Source organism: Equus quagga, chromosome 2 (assembly GCF_021613505.1).
Source record: "Equus quagga isolate Etosha38 chromosome 2, UCLA_HA_Equagga_1.0, whole genome shotgun sequence".
Lineage (NCBI taxonomy): Eukaryota > Metazoa > Chordata > Mammalia > Perissodactyla > Equidae > Equus > Equus quagga.
Window position 1 is genome coordinate 107,491,172 of NC_060268.1, and position 20,552 is coordinate 107,511,723.

At 41.3% G+C, this 20,552-nt stretch overlaps 1 pseudogene; it reads left to right on the plus strand.

Annotated features, from left to right (window-relative positions):
• The first annotated feature begins 3,496 nt into the window (after positions 1 to 3,496).
• LOC124235199 (telomere length and silencing protein 1 homolog) lies at positions 3,497 to 19,232 on the plus strand (annotated as a pseudogene).
• Positions 19,233 to 20,552: the final 1,320 nt, after the last annotated feature.

Below are 20,552 nucleotides of genomic sequence, written 5' to 3' on the forward strand. Positions count from 1 at the left end.
TGGGGGAGTCTTGTGGGACTGAGCCCTTAACCTGTGGAAACTGATGCCATCTCCAGACAGACAGTGTCAGAATTTAATTGAATTGTAGGACTCCCAGGTGGTGTCACAGAGAATTGTTTGGTGTGGGGAAAAACCCTTCCACATCTGGTGTCAGAGTGTTGTGAGTGTGGTGGCAGTGTGAAAGTAAAGAAGACACACAGAAAAGAGAAACACAACAACAGGGAGAACTCTAGATTTTACCAGCACAGGTACCAAGAGTTCTTTCAAGGTAACCAAAAGCTAGGTTCCTCTACTTAGAGAAGAGACATTTATCTGAAGGCCACACACAAGTGTATGCCATGGGATTAGCAGAGGGACAAGGGAGACTGCCCAACCTAAGCCCAACTGGGATTGGGGGCATGTGCCTTCTCTGGGGCACAATGACAGGGAGATGTATGCCTAACCAATCCTGAGAAGGTTCTGGACTCTTTCTTTGAGGAAGCTGAAGTCACAGGACTACCTGGGGAACAGGGATGGAAGTGATGAGGTTGTTGCAGGAGGCTCCTGAGCCCTTGGATAAGCCAAGATTGCTAGTTCTTATGAAGGAAAAGAACAAGCTGGTCCAGCACAGGTGCTGATGTTCAACACACCTGGACCTCAGCATTACCACTGATGGGCTGTGTGGCGTGGAGCAAGAGACAGTCTCTCAAACCCTGGACTCCTTCTGTGAAAACAAGTTATGTATTTGCTACTAATTGGCTGCTGCCAACAGAACACTCAATTTCCCCAGGCTTAAAGAGAAAGCTGTTATTCATCTCACACAGCTAGAAGTCCCGGGGTGTGTGGTCCAGGGCTGGTAGGATGCCTCAGCAGCAGCATCAAGGACTCAGAGAAGAAATTTCAGCTTATATTGCATTAGTCAGAAGTAGGTCACATGGTCATCCTTAGCTGCAAGGAAGTATGAGAAGATTGCTCTGTTTGCTGCCCCCTGAAAATTAGAGAAAGACGGGAGAAGAGTCGCACAGTAGCCAGTTCACATCACCTGTCCCAAGCCAGCAACAATACTCCTGTCAAAGCTTTGGCTTTAAGCATTTAGCCCACTCTCCTGAAACATGGAAAGTACACAATAAATGTTCCTATGACTCATGCCACAGAACAGAGCCCCCCAAAACAGGATCTTGGCTAGCTGGACTCAAGGAATTTGTCATCCAAATGTCTCAGATTTTCCAGGCCAGTCACAAGTAAACTATTGGTTGTCTCAACCTGCATTAGATAATGAATCCTAACTTGGGGTTCAGAAAATATGATCAATCGCCATGCTATGAGTTGGTGACAGGAGTTAAAGTAAAAGTTAATTGATATGGTTTTCAGGAAATCAACATACAAGCCCAGGAAATGGAAGAAATATATCCATGAGGTATTTCTATATAGAAATGCAGAAACATAACAACTGTGCTCTGAAAAAACAGAGACTAAATCTCTTCGAAAAATCTAGGCTTTAAGGAAAGAGTAAGGTGTCTTTTCTTCGCCCAGTGAAAATTACAGAGGGGAGAAAGGAGTTTCTTATGGAATTGAGTACAAATATACCAGAGCCGGGATTCAGAGCTCCTTCTCCACCGAAGGAGACTGAACAGAAGCCCTCAGGGCACATATATTGAGAGGCCCCTTAGAATGAAGCCCCTAAGGGGACAGAGTGGTGACCACAATTAGTCCTGGGAGCCAGGATGATCTTGCCACAACTCCCTCCCTGAGATCTGCCTTTCCTGGAGGAAGCTCAATCCCCCCATCTGGTGGTTGGGAAGCGAGAAGGAAACACCAATAGGGAAAGCTTCTATCATCCACCTGCAAATGGCATGAGCTGCCAGCTCAGCTGCGGCCCTCTGCAGCGCCTCACGTGAGCTTCTAATGAGAAAAGATGGGCTGCTGAGTATGACACTGAGGGGTGGTGTCTGGGCCTCTCTATGAAGGAGGTGCAGTCTCTGTGAAACTTGGAAACTTGATCTACTTCCTTGCTGGTGCAACAGTGTCCTTTTCAGTTCTGTATGGAATTCCAGGTCTGCCCTGCTAATTCTCAAAAGCTAAGGGGCCCTCTCTATGTAACGCACACACACCAATTAGAGAACAAAATCCCAAGATGTGGAGGGACATTTCACTATTGAGTCAACCAAGCGTCATAGAGCCCAAAGCTTCAGCAAAGTGAGAGAGCCCTTTCCAGGTGCTCCATGACCTGGAAGCTGCTCTCTGTCTGTCAAAAGCCAGAGCAGCCCAGGTTACCATCCCAGCTGTGAAAACTATGCAGAGAGAGAGAGAGAAGACAGGAAACCATTTCCTGCTAATAGGCAACTGCAGTCTTCACCGTAAAGAGAATGCACTGCGGGAGACAAGCAGATCTTCTTAAAGGCCAGATTGCATCTACTACCTGCTGCTAATTTAGGAATAGAAATCACCAGCGTCTGCCCTTTCTGGGGTCCTCTAAGCCAGCCCATTTCTTTCAGGCATTACAACCCGCATGCCTCTAACACCAAGGTGGCAGCTGGAAAGTGTTACTTTAAAAATGCTACGGCTCCCACTCCCCTCTCTTTTGAAAATGTGGAAATAACATTTCAGCGCCCAGATGATGACAGACACAAAATGGCTGGAGAGAAGCTGCAGCAGCCGGAGAGCAGATAGAGAGGCCTCTGGGAAGTTCTTGGAACCACATAGCAGACCCCTGCGAGAGCCCATGGCACAGTGGCTGCCATCAAGATGAGGAAAGAGAACTCCACTCCATTGTATTTATTTCTGCCATCATGTGCATTCTAAGGAAGGCGTTCGAAAATGTAGGTTTTATTATTATTCAGGTGTGGCAAGTCCAACAGGTCAGGAGACGACTGCCATGGAAGAGCTAGTTTGTTACTCACCGTTCCCAAGAGGAGGGGGGCACGACACACCACAGGGGGCCACACGGGGAAGCACCAGGGCCAGTCAGGAGGAGGTGGAAACACGGGCAAGAGCCTTTATTGTGGTTTCTGTGGGAAGGAAGGAGAGAGGCAAGGTCAGAAGGCTCAGGATTGGCTAGTTTGAGTAATTTCAGGGCTCCGGGGCATAGGGACTGTCTGTGGTTGTCTGGTACCTGCCCTGGGTGATTAGAGCAGGGGGATAGTGGCCCCAAGTGAGAGCCCCATAGAGGAGGAGGCTGGGATGTAGGCTCTGGATTGGTCCATTGGCAGATGGAAGGCATGCTCCCAGTTGAGTTGTTTACTACCTTTGGGCATTGGCTAGCTCTGAGAGGGGCAGTCCCTCCAGGGTAGCAAGGCCCCAGATGTCAAAGCATCACATATAGAAACTAGGAAATGTGATTATTTTGCAAAAAATTGCAAAAATTTTTTCTTGAGCACCTATGCTTGTGAGACCCCATGATATCTCAAATCCCTACTCAAATCGTGCCTCCTCCACGGGGCTTGTTGGAATCTTTCTCCCCCGCTGCACTTTCTTTCCCCTGAAGTCGGCAATACCACTTGTTTGTGGTCATTTACACATGTCTCCATCTCCCCCACTACGCCGTGAGCCTCTGGGAAACAAGGACGTGTCAGTCACCTCTGCATCTCCTCCTGACATCTACCACAGGCCTGGCACAAAAGTGGCCCCCATGGGTGCTTGTAGAATTCATGGAAATGCAGCACTGGGGGGCATGAGGTGAGTGGACGCGCATTGCCTGTATTTGACAGGGTTTTCCCGCTGTGGTAAATCCTCAAGTTACTATCCCACCATTCTTACTAGGGCGGTGATGGAGAGGTCAGATGCTGCTGCTCCACTTCCTGTTGTTTCCCCTCGATGCCCTGCACTCCTAGGGGCAGGAAATTTCACCAGATAATTTTGGGGCCAGGATTTCTTGTTCTTTGTTAATGTCGAGTTATTTGCATTTCAGGAACCTGCATGTAAATGGATGAAAACCACAACTTAATTTGGAATAAACCTGGGTGGAAGCAGCATACTCTTTAAAAAGTTAGGGGAGGGTGGAGTAGGAAAGAAGAATCAATCTGTGGAAAATTCAGTCCCAAATTGGGTTTTCTTTTTTTCTGATACTTTAATTTGCTCCTTCCACGCTTTTTTTATTTGACTTTAAAAAAGCAAATTTAAACGGTGCCAGTAGTGCCTACAGTTAACTATTTCCTTTCCCCTTAATGGTGGCAGCTGCATGTAGCTATATTATTAGCAAATTAGATGATTTCTAATAATTCAAGTCAGTCTGTTTTCCAACAGCTATTTTCTTATCTCCATATTTTTTCTTTGCAGCTCTTCTAAAAAGTCTTTGCCCCTAATCAAGCAAATCAACTTGCATTTTCTCCCTTTCTTGCTCTCTCCACGTTACTGAAAATCAAATGGTTAAGCTTCAGGTCTCATTAAAGAGTAAAAGGATATATTATCAAGGATAGCCTTTTCTAAAACTGTGATTTTCAAACTGTTTCATGTCTTCTGGATGGCAGCCAGCAGTGTAAGCAGGTACAAAGCAGCAAGAATTGTGTCTCTACAGTCTATGTTTTTAAATGGTGCTTTTTAAGCGTCTGACTAAGTCTGTCGCCATGGCTTTAGTGTAGGGAGCAGCTGTGGCTTTATTTCTTTAGGACATGAAGTGAACCCTCCCATCCTCCATCCTACCAGCCAGGAGCAAAGTGGGGAGAAGCCGCCTAAGCCGATTTTCTTTCTCTCTCTTCTTTTCTCCTCGGAGGCAAAGAGCCCTCCAAGCTCAATGGGGGCTACTGTGACTGTCCCTGTAGCCCAGGGGACGTGGGCAGATGTCGGCTGAGCAGTAAAGAGCAGCAAAGAGCATCAGTGACAGCTACTGCTATCAGGAGGCATTTAATTGTGCTACGTAAAAAGCAAATGATGGCACCGTCTGTGGGGACCTGCCTATGGCTTGGACACTGGGCCAGAAGTGCATGGTACATGACACTCAGTAAATAGTTGCTAAATTAAGTTGTTGAATTGAATTGATTCTTCTTCTAAATAGGGTTTAAAATATCACTCCCATTGCAATGGCACAGGAGAGAAAGAAATGGAGATCGGCCACATCACGTATAATCCCATTAACTCATTAAAGAGCAGCCTTTTGCAAAGTACATTAGTGAGAAGCAAACTTTCTGGAAATCATCAACTGGTAAACACTCAGCTCATAAAGACTTTGTCTTCAGTAAAGAGAGAAGCAAAGAAAGAGCCCTGGAGGAGGCACCGAAGCAACCACTGCACTCCCGGGCCAGCACCTTCCCCTCCTTCACTCTGCTCTTGTCTTGTTCCTTGTTTCCCTGAGAAATGGAAGTATCAGGAGAGAACTTTCACACATCTTGCCCCACGAAATCCCCCACTTGGCCTGCTTCGTCCCCCTTCTGTACACGCTGGGGGCCATATCTGAGCCCTCCGCCTCAAGGACAGCATCCTTCAATCGTCCCCCCTTTCATGTTGTTCATCTCTCCCACTATCTTATAAACTTGCTGTAACAGCTCTCATCTCAACAACAACAGTAAGGACAGAACAAGGATTACAATGAAACTCTCGATCCCACGTCCGCTTCCCACTGCAGCATCTTCCCTTTGCTTCCCTTTCCGGCTCCATTCCTGAAGAGTTAGTTACAACGCCTGCCTGTTCCACTTCCTCTCCTCTCATTGTCTCATAAACCTGCTCTAACCAGGCCTTCGTCCCTCCTATTCCTCTGACTCCGCTCTCGTTCTTATAACTGGTGACTTGTGCATTGCTGAATCCATCTGTCAGCGTCTCAGTCTCTGATGACTCCTGCCTTCTAGAAAGACTTTGTTCCCTAAGCCTCTAGGACACCCTCTCTTGGGGTCCCCTACACCTTCTCAGCCTCAGTGTCATTTGCCAGTTTCTCCCCTTTTTCCCAGCTTCTGAGCACTGGTTTCACAGGAATCCATTGTTCTTTGTCCTTTGTTAAAGAGTCCTCTATTCTTTCTGTGCTTACTCCCTGTCCCGCAGCTTTAAAGGCATGCAGAGGAGGAAGACTTCCACATTTATGTCTCCCTCTGATCTGTCTTCTGAATAGCACACTCACGCACTTAATATCTCCCCTGAGGTTCTATAAACCTCTCAAATTTGACACGTTCAAAGCCAAACTCTTGATTTTTATCCATAAACATGTTCTCTCCATAGTCCTTTCCCATTTCAGTTATGGCATATTCATTCTTCAAGCTGCTCAGGTAAAAAATTCTTGAGTCTCCATGTCCCACACTGCACTTTTCCAATCATCAGCAAAGCCTGTTCACTCTGCTTCAAAACATACCCCGAATCTGATCACTCCCACTCCCTGTGCCCTCATTTCCGCCATGGATTGTTGTGGTAGCCTTCTAACCAGTCGCCCTGATTCTGTCCTTGCACCTACCCCACCCCCTGAGAGTGGCACTCGTTCTCAGTCAACACTGGCGGGAGAGCTGAGGCACCATATAGCTGGATTCAATGAGAGTGACATACAGGGAAATGGACGGATACTGTCCCAGCTAGTTCCTGACTGTTAGACCAAAAGTAAAGCCACCACAGTGGTGATGTTTCTGGTAACAAATGGCTCAATTTCCAGTTCCTCGCTTCTCTCTCATTTTCAGGTCTCTGAACTGGCAAAGAGAAATTATAGAAAAATGTATCCTTTCCTTCTTCCCTTTATCTGGGCTAAAGAGTTTGAACATGGATCTATACATGCATGGACAAGGACTTAAGCATGGATCTTCCTGTCAGGGGCATCAAACAGAAAGCCCACCAGACATGCTGAAGGATAATGCAGTTAAAGCCATGAGATACATTTCCAGGAGTTAGGACACAGGTTTTAAAAAATGCTACTGTAGGGGAGGAAGACAATTCCTCTACCTTCACTAGGTCCTTCTGGCTGGGCTACAAATTAAATGGACATGAGATAGAATAATAGGAGAAAATAAAACAAAGGTTTATAACATGCATACAAGGGAGAAACTCAATAAACTGAGCAATTCACCAAAATGACTGAGGTCGCCCACTTAATTACCACCTTCAGCTAAAGACAAAGGGGGGGTCCTGGGGGTAGCAGTTTGGGCCTACAGAGGGAGGAAGGAAATTTACGTGGAAATGGAAATGCAAATAGGCCAACTATAGACAATGTGACCTGAGAGGCACATTTTACATTACATTACAGTTAGCTTATGGTATTAGCTTCTTCCTGGAACAGGCCCTTCTATTTTAAATTCTTTTAGGCAGCTGCAGTGGAGGTCAAAGTTTCTTTCAGAGTCTTTTGTTCTTGAAAATAATCAAGCCAAAGAGACAAATTTTAGGGTAGCCAAATCTGACCCCCCACAGTCCCACCTTTGAAACTTTAAGAAGTTTCATAGTCCAGAAGCTGAGTTGGTAAATTGTTCCATCTCACTGAACACATTTCTTAGTCCTGATAGATAATACAACAGTCCAGTTAAATTCATTTTAGAAGGTGGTGATGCAGGTGGGCTCCCAAAGTTAGACCTATATTGTGAAAGCACACAATCAGGTATTTAAGAGGAAGCATTTCTAAGAAAACAAAAAGAAAGACAAGGTTAATGGTTAAAGCAAATTATAAACCAGTTTCTGAGCCCGAGGGGACAGCCAGTCAAGAAGATTTTCAGATGTCACGGTTGAAGCATCTTATGTAGCTTGAAATGTCTCTGATGATGTCATCAAGTGTTCAGGGATCCTTCTGAGTGGCTTACACAGCAACAGGCATGCTATTTTGGTGATCTCTCAAGTTTACATCAAGTTGTCCAGCTTCAGTTTGCAGGGCTTTAGGAACAAGTGTGGTTTCAGTTCTCAATGATTTCAAATAAGAATGATGGAAAAAATTGAAAACAGTAGCTTGGAGATTTTTGCCAGATATTTTAGGAGACTAGAAGAATTCAGGACCTCCTCTGTTTTATAAGTAGAAAACAAAAACCTCAAAGACAATTAACAGAACTAGAATCTAATATTCTCAAATGTGTATTATAGTTTTTTACTGAAACATAATTTTTCTCTCTAAAATCACCCTCATTTTTACCAAATATAGCCAAATTAAGACTAACTGGTTTGTAAAGTAAGTCTAGTTTCAATAAATTTGGTCCAATTGTTTACATAAGTACCCCAAAATAGCAATAGGTCATACTGGCTCCTTTAAATCTGCTTTGCTGGAACTTTTTCTAAAGAATCTCCAATTGACCTTTAAAGGCCTCTTGAGGCCAGGAAAGCCAAGCCAAGCACTTTTTCATGCAATACTTATAGACTTGGGTGAATCTCTCTCTTCTTTTAAGGTTCCCCAAAACATTTCAAGGTTCCAGGTACCTGCCAGAGAAATGACCTTTTTTACTCACCCAGTAAGGTTGCTTGGAACCCTATAAACAAGATACCAGGCAAATATTTCCAAGTGGGTCTATTTCATAAAGTCCAATCTTTGTTTCTCAAAAGCTGTCTGGTTATATCTGAGTCTATGCATGTTTCTCAAATATGCTATTCCAGTCAAAGCTTTGGTAACATAACAAATGTTTCCTATTGTGTCCGGTTATAAAGAGATCAGATTCTTACTGAACTTATGCAAATAACTATATTGTAATAAAATAGGAATATTTACTCACTAAGAGTTTTTAAATTCTAGAGGGATTGGGTAGGGAGAAAAAGATAAATGTTTCAATTGTGCTTACAAAAAGCATAATTTACCAAATTTCTATAAGTCATAGCCTGAGAGAAAAGAGAAAAAGATTGCCTTAAATCTGAAAAAAAAAACATTTTTAAAACTCAGCAATATTTCAAACAAAAAGTCATAAAAATTAAAATCATCCTCATCAGTTCATTCAGCCCCATGCAATAAATGCTTTTTTTTAAGGATTTTATTTTTCCTTTTTCTCCCCAAAGCCCCACAGTACATAGTTGTGTATTTTTAGTTGTGGGTCCTTCTAGTTGTGGCACGTGGGATGCCACCTCAGCACGGCCTGATGAGCAGTGCCACATCCGCACCCAGGATCTGAACCAGCAAAACCCCAGGCCACCAAAGCAGAGCGTGCGAACTCAACCACTCGGCCACAGGGCTGGACCCCCCATGCAATCAACTCTTGATGCTGGTCTTCTGTTAACAGTTTTATGAAGTCATCAATTTCTCTGTTAGAGTTCTGTGATTTCTTACCCAGTTCAGTTTTGTTATCTGAGAGTCTATCAGAAACCTATATTCTAGAGTAAATGTCAGAGTCTTTTCCGAGAATCTCTCTGAAGGTGAAACATATTTGTAAAAACATCAGGGTAAAACAATAACTGTCTGTAAATGATGAAAGATGTAAAAATGAAAATAGACCAAAAAAACTTGCCTATTTCTGAACATACAACACTAAGATAATAACTAGAATTAAGATTGATAACCAGAACAGATCAGAATTTTAGGAATGTTGTATAATTTTTAAAATATTTATTATATCAATAATATTTACTCACATAATATCATAGGTCCCTATAAAACAAGGCTTAGCTATCCATTTAACCATGGTAACAATTAAAGATTTTCAGGTGAGTGCAGAGAATTAAATAGCTGTGAGTAAAACTCTAGAACCCATGATTAAAGACCTGATAAAAACAATACAAGAAGTTAATTTTGATAAAACATAAAATCCCTACCCTTCTGGTAGACTACTCAAAGAAAAAACCTTTCATAATCTCTTCATTCAGGGAAGGCTAAAAGTTTAAGAAAATTATCCTTTTAAGAGAGGGAAAAACCAAATTCTAATTTTGTACCAGTTTACTTTTGATATTAAAATTTATTCACTTAATTAAATTTATTTCAATCTTAGCCAACTTGACCACACATAAAACTCTTTTTTCAGAATTCCTCTTTTACAAACCTTCTATAATTTTCCTTCTTTCTTTTTTTTTTATTTAAAAAATTGGCACCTGAGCTAACAACTGTTGCCAATCTTTTTTTTTTTTTTTCCTGCGTTATCTCCCCAAGTCCTTCCTGGTACATAGTTGTATACCTTAGTTGCAGGTCCTTCTAGTTGTGGCATGTGGGACACCACCCCAACATGGCCAGATGAGTGGTGCCATGTCCACGCCCAGGATCCAAACCGGCGAAACCCTGGGCTGCGGCACGAACTTAGCCACTCGGCCAGGGGGCTGGCCCCTATAATTTTCTTTTTACATTCAGAATTTGTCCCATGCCTTCTTTTCTTTCTTTCCTCCTAGTGCTTTAGGACAAATTTATCTTTCTTAACAAAACAAACAAATATCTCTATTCTTTATACCTTCTTTACTGAAAACATACATTTTACTTTCCTTGAATACAAAGATGTTTTCCTTATTAATTTTTAGTAGCTTTAATCACATTAGAATTTTTAACCCTTAGAAACCTCAATTTTTAGTGAAAACTAAGTAAGCAAGCAATCATGAACTATCTTTTACATTAGCATTCTCTGGCTTGGAAAATTTATAAACATTTTTCATAATTTTTAGAAGCATGTTACTTTATAGTAGAAGCTTTTAATAAAAGACAAGACAAGTTTACCAATAGACCCAAAACACCTTTTAGTTTTTCTGTAATAAGAAGCCAAAATGAGATAAACATGTATTTAGTAAATAATGTATACTATTTTATCTTATTTGAAAATGATCTAAATACCCAATGAATTTTTATCATTTAAGTTAACCTACCAAAACACCAAAGTTTCAAGTTACCAAAGAGATTTTGGAAGTTATTTTAAATACACATGCCATAAACTCTAATTAGTGCTAAAAGTTTATCTATAAACTCTTATCTCACTTAATCTAAATCTTTTGTTCCCAACAATTATGTTTAGATTAGCCACAAAAACTTTATGAGACATTGGACAAAATTAGTTATCACTCTAAGCTATTTTTGCTGACAAATTTTTAAGAGGGATAAGAGGAGCTTATTTCACTAGTAAACCTAGACTGCGTGTCTGCATCATATCCAATGCTTACAACTCTGAGGACATGTCTATTTTAATCAAAAAACAAATTTAAACAAGCTTTCGTTCACCACAGATTATTTCATATCATATTAACTTGAAAGACCTTTGGGTTAGTTTCTATTATATTTAGAAATAATTTATGTAAGCGCTTACTTTAAATCAATTAAACAGAGCTCTTAATTTTGGCCACACCATCCAGAGGTAAAATATCACACATATATAACATACTCATGAACACATATGAACACACAGGTAGACACAGACAGAGACTTCATAGCTTCCATTAAGTTTTTGGTATGAATCAGGTGCAATATAAAACTCACTAGTTTAAGAGAGACATTTACATTTCAAAGAATGGCTCTTAGCTCCTAGAGAAGATAAAGAGCAGAAAATCTACATCATAAAGGCACAGAGAAAGCAGTCAAGTTTTCTTCAAGATGGAGTTTCTGGGGCATATTTGCCTAATCAGTTTCTAATGTCCCAATCTTTCGTCTCAATGAATATCTAGGAGGATTTTGAGAGGAACAGGGGATGCTTTGGGATTGGCAAGAGAACTTTGAACTGCTTTCTAGAGCCATACCTCTGGCCTGAAGAGATTTGCAAGACAAAGACAGTTTCTACCAGTTCCCCAGAGAACTAGATTACAGCCTGAATGACAAAAAGAGGTTGACCCACCCTTCCAACTACATTTTCCCATTGCTTTTTTATATCAGGGAAATTTTTAACTTAAGAGGAGAATCAAAAGATTTTTATGTTCTAAAAGTTCAGAAAAATGTAACATGCCTTTAAAAAGTATGCACAAAGTGCCTAATAACAAAGGCCTTCTTTCAAAGTGTACAATTTAACCCTAGACCAATTTACCTTGAGGGGAGGAGAGCTTTTATAATCCTTTTTATTAGCACCTGAGATTAGCCTTTAGTTTTTGTTTTGCTTTGTTTTTGTGTGAGGAAGATTGGCCCTGAGCTAACATCTGTTGCCAATCTTCCTCTTTTTGCTTGAGGAAGATTGTCGCTGAGCTATCTCCCATGCCAATCTTCCTCTACTTTATGTGGGATGCCACCACAACATGGGTTGACAAGCAGTGCTAGGTCTGTGCCCAGGATCCAAGTCTGCAAACCTCAGGCTGCCAAAGCAGAGTGCATGAACCTAACCACTACACCACCGATTAGCCTCTAGTTTTTATCTCATACTGTGTGGGATCAGGCAACCCTATTGACTTCCTTTTTGTAAATTTAATTAACATTGTCTGAAGGGCAGATTTATATGCTGTCTTACAATCAGCCATGGGAAACATTCCCCAGTGAGACACAATGTTCATCCCCACAAAACAATCTGTAATACAATCAGGCAAAAAGACATACAATCACTTCACATAAAGTCCTTAAGTACATCAATTTTTCTACAAAGTTTCATTTGAATCCCATCAACTCTTACACTTCTAATCATAGCCCTCATTAGGGCTTTATCAATAGGTCTTGGTCTTATAATTTTGGATAGGGAAAGCATTCCTAGTGAGACATTTCAAAACGTACTCAGCCAAAGTTTATACAACCTCTTTATATAAAATTAGCTCAAACATTCTGTCCTCTATAATCTTATCAACATTATACTTTTACATTGTCTCAATTTACTTGTAACCTGAGTCAAGCTCTTAATGCTAGTCATTATTATTTTTTTATTTCCTTTTTTAATTTGGCCTTTCCATAGGTACCAATAAAACAATTACGATGAGAGCTCTCAAAAGATTTTTGTTTTTCCAATTTAGAAGTTTTTCCAATTTAAATGATCCACTGTCTGGCACACTGACTAGTAGGATCTTAACAGCAACTCATACCAATATGCCTAACCATGGACACAAGAGGCATCCCCAAAAGAGATCCAGAAAGTTTACTTCAAAAAACAGTCAAAGAAAGCAATGGCTATCGTTGCACAACAAGCAAAGAAGCTTGAGACGATAAAGCCCCTTGTGAAAGCAATTGGCAACCCTTATGACAAACTCCCCAAAGAGCTGACACAGCCGGACAAAGAGAGTGTGTCCCGGAACCCCATTCTACTCAACTGGCCACCAAGATGCATGCTAGTACATGCATCTGCCAGATAGCAGAGACCAGAAAGTTCACAAAGCCAAGCTCTCAGGCCATAGAACAAGACAAAAGAAAAAACATCATCATATATGCACATTAACAGCATTAGCTAAGCCTTGGGGCTCTTGGAGGCAAATTAGTACCTAGGCAGCACAGGGTTGGGGACTGTGTGTGGTTTTACAGAGCACCTCATTGTTGCACGGATACTTTCTGGAAGTTGGCAGGAGATCTGTGTCATCTACCCGGTTCTGTGACCAACTCACTAGAGACTTTTTGAGGTGGTGAGCACCCTGATAGCTCCTAACTGCTCAACCCATGCCCACCAAATCTGTAGCTTTTTTGGCTTCCAAGAGGACCCTAGCAACAGCTTCTACTTCATGCATACATTCCCAGACAACAAGCTTATAGATGCCTACTTCTTGCCTCACGGTTTTTCCTTTTCAGGACAAATGACCAAAAAAGAGACAGAGACAAGGGAAAATAGTCACTATCTCTGGGAGGAAAAGGATAAATTAACCAATGAGTACTCAAACCAAATCCTAGAGTTGCTGAGTCCAAGAAGCTAGCTTCACCAATATTTTCTCCTGCTAATCTAAATTTAGAAAAGGAAAAAAACTCACCACTCTCATTTCCATTGGACCCTGCAGGCAGAGATCTGGGAGACTGGCATGGTAAGATCTCTTACCTCCAGCTGGCTCTTGTCAGGTTTCCATGATCTCTCAGCTGCAGCAGTCCAGGAGCGAGTAGTGTCCAGCCAGTGAAATTTTATCCCATCCAAGTTGCCAAACTGTGAGGGAGGAAGACAGTTCCTCTGCCCTCTCTAGGTTCTTCTGGCTGGGCTAAAAATTAAATTGACATGAGACAGAATAATAGGAGAAAATCAAACAAAACTTTATAATGTGTATACAAGGGAGAAACTCAGAAAAACTGAGCAAGTCTCCAAAATGGCCAAAGTTGCCAGCTTAAATACCCCCTTCAGCTAAAGACAAAGGAGGGTGTTAGGGGTAGTGGTTTGGGGCTTCAAGGGGGAGGAAGGCAATTTACATGGAGATGGACATGCAAATGGGCCAACTATAGACAATGGGACCTGAGCAACCCATTTTACATTATATTCTAGTTATCTTAAGGTATTAACTCCTTCTTGGAACAGGCCCTTCTATTTTAAATTCTTTTAGGCGGTTGTGGTGGAGGTCAAAGTTTCTTTGAGAGTCTTTTGTTCTTAAAAATAATCAAGCCAAAGAGACAGAATTTGGGGTGACCAATTCTGATCCCCCACACTACTTATGAGAAACATAAGAAAAATTTGGAAATTTTCAAAGTCAGGTTCTCAAAATAATTGAAGAGAACTTTATAAACCTAGTGAAGACAACTTTTTGAGATCATGAAACAGTGAATGGAGATGACAAATGATCGCTAAAAGGAGAACCCCAGTGAAGGCAGTGCGAAATAGGTGCAGTGTATGGAATATGAGCCAAGTGACTCTAAACCAAGAATGAGGAACAGCACAAGAACACATACACGCAAGAAGGAAAAAATAACACAGAACTGAGGAGTAAAACATAAGCAAATATAGAGAAATCCCAGAAGAGAGGAGAGTAAATGTAACAAAAGAGAGAATAATTGGAAGAAAGCTTTCCAAACAAAGGAAAGACTTCGACAGCAGTTCAAAAGGCTTGCTGAGTTCCAGAGAAAAACGAAAGAGACTAATATTTAGTCGCAGCTTGGGGGAGAACTTGAATTTCAAGCATAAAGTAAAAAATGTTTCTATATCCAGGCAGGAATACCTGAGGAAATCTGGAGAATAAGAAGCTATCTGCACAGGAATGAACAGACTTCTCTTCTGCTTTCCGTTCCAGAGCAATGGAGCTACAATGGAACGCTCTATCCAGCTGAAGTGTCACTGATGTGTGAAGTTAACAGGAAGACATCTCAAACTATGCAAGGATCCAGAAAGTACATTACCTTGGACTCTCCCTAAAACCATCATCTCGTTCTACACATCAGCCAGTTGATCACTGAATTAAAATAAACCTTGAAAAGAGAGAATTGTGTTAAGCTAGTGAAAGAGAACTAGTGAAATAGGGTTAGTTCAGCCCAACCAATTCTTTTGATTACGATATAATATGATACGAACGTTAACATAATCATTGAAAGAGATGCTACAACAGTAACAAAGTTTTAAATAATTTTGATTGTATTATATTCCTCGATTATATTCAGAAGAAACAGAACAAATTAAAAGGGCAGGGAATGTGGCTGAGCCCAGCAAAAGACTACCCACGTCCAGGCATGGTGTATGTCCATGTGGTGTGTGTGACGTTTGTAGTAAAGTGTTGCAGTGGTCCCATTCCTGGGTACATGGCGAGGGTAGCAGTTACCAGTTCTCAGATAAAAGAGCTTAGGAAAAGAAGATACCTCAAAAAATAAAAACTGCAGAGGAGATGGATGATGCTGTTTTATTCCAGTTGTTGATAATAGGGAAAAAGTAGTTTGTGACCTACTTCTTGAGTGTCACCACTAGCAGAAGAAAAATAGGATGGATAGTTTCTAAATTTGTAGCTATAATAGCAGAAAAAAATTCAGTCATTTTCCAGGAACCTTTTGTTGACTTCAGAATAACTGAATTTAGGAACTCTTCTGAGTATTGTTAAAATGGCCACTTGAGCCATGAGGTCATTTTGTGACTATAACTGTCATGATTTCAACACCTAGTAAGGATAAAACCCGGTGAGCAGCATCTTTTTCTTTTATAATTGTAGGAAGAGTACAACCACTTTCTAGTGCATGCATAAATTAGATTGCTCTTCTCATTTTGCTTTGTTTTTAAGCCCCTGTGACAAAATCCTAGCAGACCATGTCCTCTGAATGGACACACCACAATAAAGCCAAGTTATGATTGCTAAAAAAAAAAAAGAAAAGAAAATTGCAAAGTAAATCTTGCTCTAATGAGATTTATTTCTATCAGAGTCAGTTACAGATTATTGGATCCAGAATTTAAAAAGTACATGGGTTTGTTTCTGGTCCTCTGGGGCAGGCATTTCCCAACTCTCTGGAAGTTGCAACATCCTGTTGTTCATTTAATTCTCTAGCTTCCTCTCCAATCCCCTCCACCCAAATTAAACATGCTTTATTTATTTAAAATTTAATGGATGTGAATTTAAATTTTTATTGTTCTGAAAAGTTTTAGACTCTTACGGTATCCTTTTACATAATGGAAGCTATTACCAGACGCTGAGGATCACAGCTTTCTGGCAATATTCAAAGGAAGGAATGGGACGCAGAGCCAGGAGGGGAACAAATAAATCAACAGAGAAGGAACGTGACATAGAGTCAAGAAGGGGAAACACCAACGGAGAATTTAATTAATAAAAGACAATGGATCCCCCGCACGTTCTCCCTCAGAACACGAAGTGAGGGTGGGGTCATATTCATGTTATTGCCAAGGGGACTAAGTTTACTCAATTCCTTAATTTGAAAAGAAATATTTTTGAGCACTTCCTACCTTATGGGCAATGTGCTAGGCATTGCAGAAAAAAATAAAGATGAATAAAATAATGTTTATTCCCTTGAGGAACTTCCACCCTATCATGGAAAAGAAAGGGTAAACTGAGTCAGGGAACAATTAATAAGTATGTTCCTTAAGACAGGACCAGAAAACAGACCCCAGTCTCACCTTCAGATTCCAGCAAAATAGGGCTCCCTTTCTTGTTCTCAATACCACTAGGTGACAGAAAGAACAGCTGCTCTGTTAATTAACCTTGTTGTACCAAACAGCTTGGGAATTGCTCATGAAAAAGAATCCCTGAAGGAATGAAAAAGAATACCCAAGAGAGCCCTTTTGATGTATCTACATTTATCTAGTCAAGAACTTGTTACAAAGATGTCGGTAGTGAGGGTACAGCTCGTGTAGGTAAAGAAGGAGTGTGTATTTGGGAAGGTGAAAGAAAACGGGATGATGAATTCTCACCATCTCATAGCTCATAGCTTTATATTGTATCCTTGTGTCTGAAGATGAGACTGACAGGTCGGAAGGGGATTCAAAGAGAAGTTTAGAGCTAGGTTTCAAGGCTGCCCCTAGATTTCATTTGCCAAAGGTGCACTCAGCAAATGTCTGCCCAATAGCTGGGGGCCAACAATGTTGCATGGCTGGATGGCTGCCCAGATGGATGAACATGAGGAGCGTCTGCTAGTTAGTTCAGATGCAAGTTAGTAAGTAGCTCAAGCACCTTCCCAGGAAGAATCCTATAGCCAGAGTCCTCCAGTTCCTGCTGCTGTCAGGGCATACCGCTGGACAAGGTAAAGGACGCCCTCAAAGAAAAGACCCTAACCCAACGCTGTCATGTGGACTCCTACCTCTGTCTTAGGCTACTTCATCCTTGTAGGCTCACCTTCTGGTGGAAAAGACCACTTCTGTCCTTCACGTGGATTCAAGCTTCCACCAGGCAGTGGACAGAGCCATTCAACAGAGCCCTTTCAGGCTTCCTCCTATCTCATCAGGCTGTGTCTCTGCCTGTGTCCGCTACTCTTTCTTGCTACAGCTACTCCTTTAAGACTATAGCAAAGTAAACGTCCCCAGCAATCGCTCCACACTAACCCTTTTGTGTATTCTCTTCCTTAGGCAAATGCCATCCACAATTATAATGTAGTGCTTATAGCTGTTTGTATTCAGTTTTCAGATTCTTATTGGTTATAACTGCTCCTAGCTTATAATGTCAAATAGTTCTACAAGAAAACCAGCAGTCTCCTGCTATGCTCCTCTTCTCTCCCAATTTTCACTTCCCCCATGCAAGAATTTTAACTCTTTTGCTGTTTTTTATACTGTCATTTCTTGATATTTTTAATAGCTTAGAGACTGTTACCATTTACTAGTTAAAAAAAATAAAGATTTCACTTTCTTACTTCCTACACCACTCACATATTTTTCCCTTCCACACTCATATTCCCTAACATCGAATTTTGTTGCATAATAATTTTTGGATTTAGTGTTTACATTATGACTCTGTAAATATTTGCAGCTTAGCTATTTATCAAGCTCTGATTACATTGTCTTTCTTGAACAAAGTATGTTTCCCTGGAGTAAATGTCTCTGCTGGAGGTATACATCTGTCTCAATACTGTAAAAGAGGTAATCAATTAGTTTCATTCTTTTTTGTGGAGCCCTTCCTCCTGGACCCCCCACCATCCCACCCAATATGCAGAGGTTGCTCTCCGGGTATGTTTTACAACAATCATCTCTTCATCTCTCTTCGGCATCTCCTGGGGGTCGCTTCACTTCTCTCTTGTTGGATTCCTCTTTTATGGAGCCAATATCCTTCTCCTTGTAGATTTATTTCTTTGTTTTCAAAGAGCACATACAATATTTCTTAAGAAAGTGTGCATGGAAGAGTTTTTGTTTTGCTTTGTCCTTGTCTTTGTTTTGTGAGATCCTACATGTCTGAAAACATCATTACTCCTGCAGCTGGACTGGGAGGGCCAGTGCCACTGGGAAGACTTTCCACCCACACCAGTCTGACTCGAAGTTGTAGGAAAATGAGCCAAACTCAGAGGAGACTTTTTCAAACGAGAGGAGCCCTCAGAGGTGCAGAACTTAAGGAAGAGGCCCCATGGCACATGCTACGGCCCTGCTGGTAGAACAGAAGGTACAAGGGGAGATCGCCCAGATGAAAACAGGTGGTATGGACGACATGAGGAGACTGAAGGACAGAGGCACAGAAAAGATCAGTAGAGAGGAAGACCCCACCTGAGGACATCATTTTGTGCAGAAACCATCTGACGACACAAGGCTGCACACATGATGAAGAGTGTTAAGATGAAGGTGAAGAGGAAAGGGATCCTAGAACACAGGAGCAGAAAATCAACTCCAAGAATGCAGATCATATGCCTATGAACTTGTAGAAAACCTCCATGCTTCCTCAGCAAAGAAGACTGTAGAATATCTTCCAAGTGGATGCTAAGCAGCATCCCCATTGTAGGCCTCCACATGATGCTAAAATAAGAAATATTTTCATGGAGGATGCTAAGGCTCAGCTGCTGGCAGAGCAGCAGAACAGAAGAAAGACAGTGAGACATTCTGTGGGTCTACTATTGTGGCTGTGAGTTATGGGCAGCAAACCAACCTTATCACCAGGTTTTCAATGCCCCTAGACGGAGAACAAAGGATCCCTCCAACCACAAGAGTCCTGTGAAGGACAAGGCCACTGATGTCCATCACTATGAGAAGTTTGAGAAAAATAACAGGTATTACTGAGGGTGGCTGAAGGGGAGAAGGGCAGGATGGTATGTAAACAGCACCTTCCCCCCCAACCCGTGATGAGAAAAGGCTTCCTGGAAAGAGGCCTGCTGGTTTGCGGGCAGCTCCAAAGACAGACTCTACCAGTCCTGGTGCTTACTTGCTGGATTTCTCAAGCACTGAATTTGTAACCTTCTGAAACAAAACAATACGCAGTTTTCCTATTTGGGAGCAAACTCTATTCTTATGAGCATTATTAAATCTTTCTTGTTTAAAAAAAAAGTCTTTATTTCCTATACTTAATTGATGGTTTTGCTGGGTATAGAATTCTATACTGATTTGAACTCCTGGTTTATTCAGCTGTATCTTCTTCTATACTCAAGGCTCTTGCTTGTCTTTCATTGTGGTCCAACACACAGTAGACATTAAGAAACACAAGTAGGGGCCGGCCCAGTGATGCAGCGGTTAAGTTCACACACTCTGCTTCTCAGTGGCCCAGGGTTCGCCAGTTTGGATCCCAGGTGTGGACGTGGCACCGCTTGGCACACCATGCTGTGGTAGGCATCCCACATATAAAGTAGAGGAAGATGGGCACAGATGTTAGCTCAGGGCCAGTCTTCCTCAGCAAAAAGAGGAGGATTGGCAGTGGTTAGCTCAGGGCTAATCTTCCTCAAAAAAAAAAAAAAGAAACACAAGTGAAGTGACCTTTATATCACTCTGACCCTTCTCAAAGGAAGAGTTGTAAGGAGAGAAGTAACAACATTCCAATTGTGGCATATGATTTAGAGCATGAAAGTGGTAATCAGAATGTTCAGCTTTCTCTCAAATTCAAGAAAATTTGATTGCACATCAATGCCCCCTCGCCACAAAAGAAAAGAATTCTAAGTTGAAAATTGTTTTCTCTCCAAATTTTGTAGGCACTGCTCCTATATGGGAGGGAGAAAGTGGATATTACTTCTCTCTAGAAGATTTTAGATCTCCTCTTTGTCCCCAGTATCCTGAAATTTGTCCATGATATGTCTTGGGGTAGTGAGTTTTTTCACTCATCTAACTGGGCATTAGAAAGCTACTTTGAATTTCAGTTTTAGAAGTTTTATTGAATTATTTTGGAGGATGATTTTCTTCTCCACTTTTCCTCTATAATCTTTTTTTGGAACTCTTAATACCTGGATGTAGATCTCAAGAATAATCCTTTAACTTTCTTAGCTCTTTCTATTTTTAAAATTTCTTTGCCATTTTATTCTCTATTCCAGATTTCCTCAACTTTTTCTACCAAATCATCTAAAGAATTTAAAAGTTTTTTACTAAAGTGTGTGCAACCACAAGTATTTTGCTTGA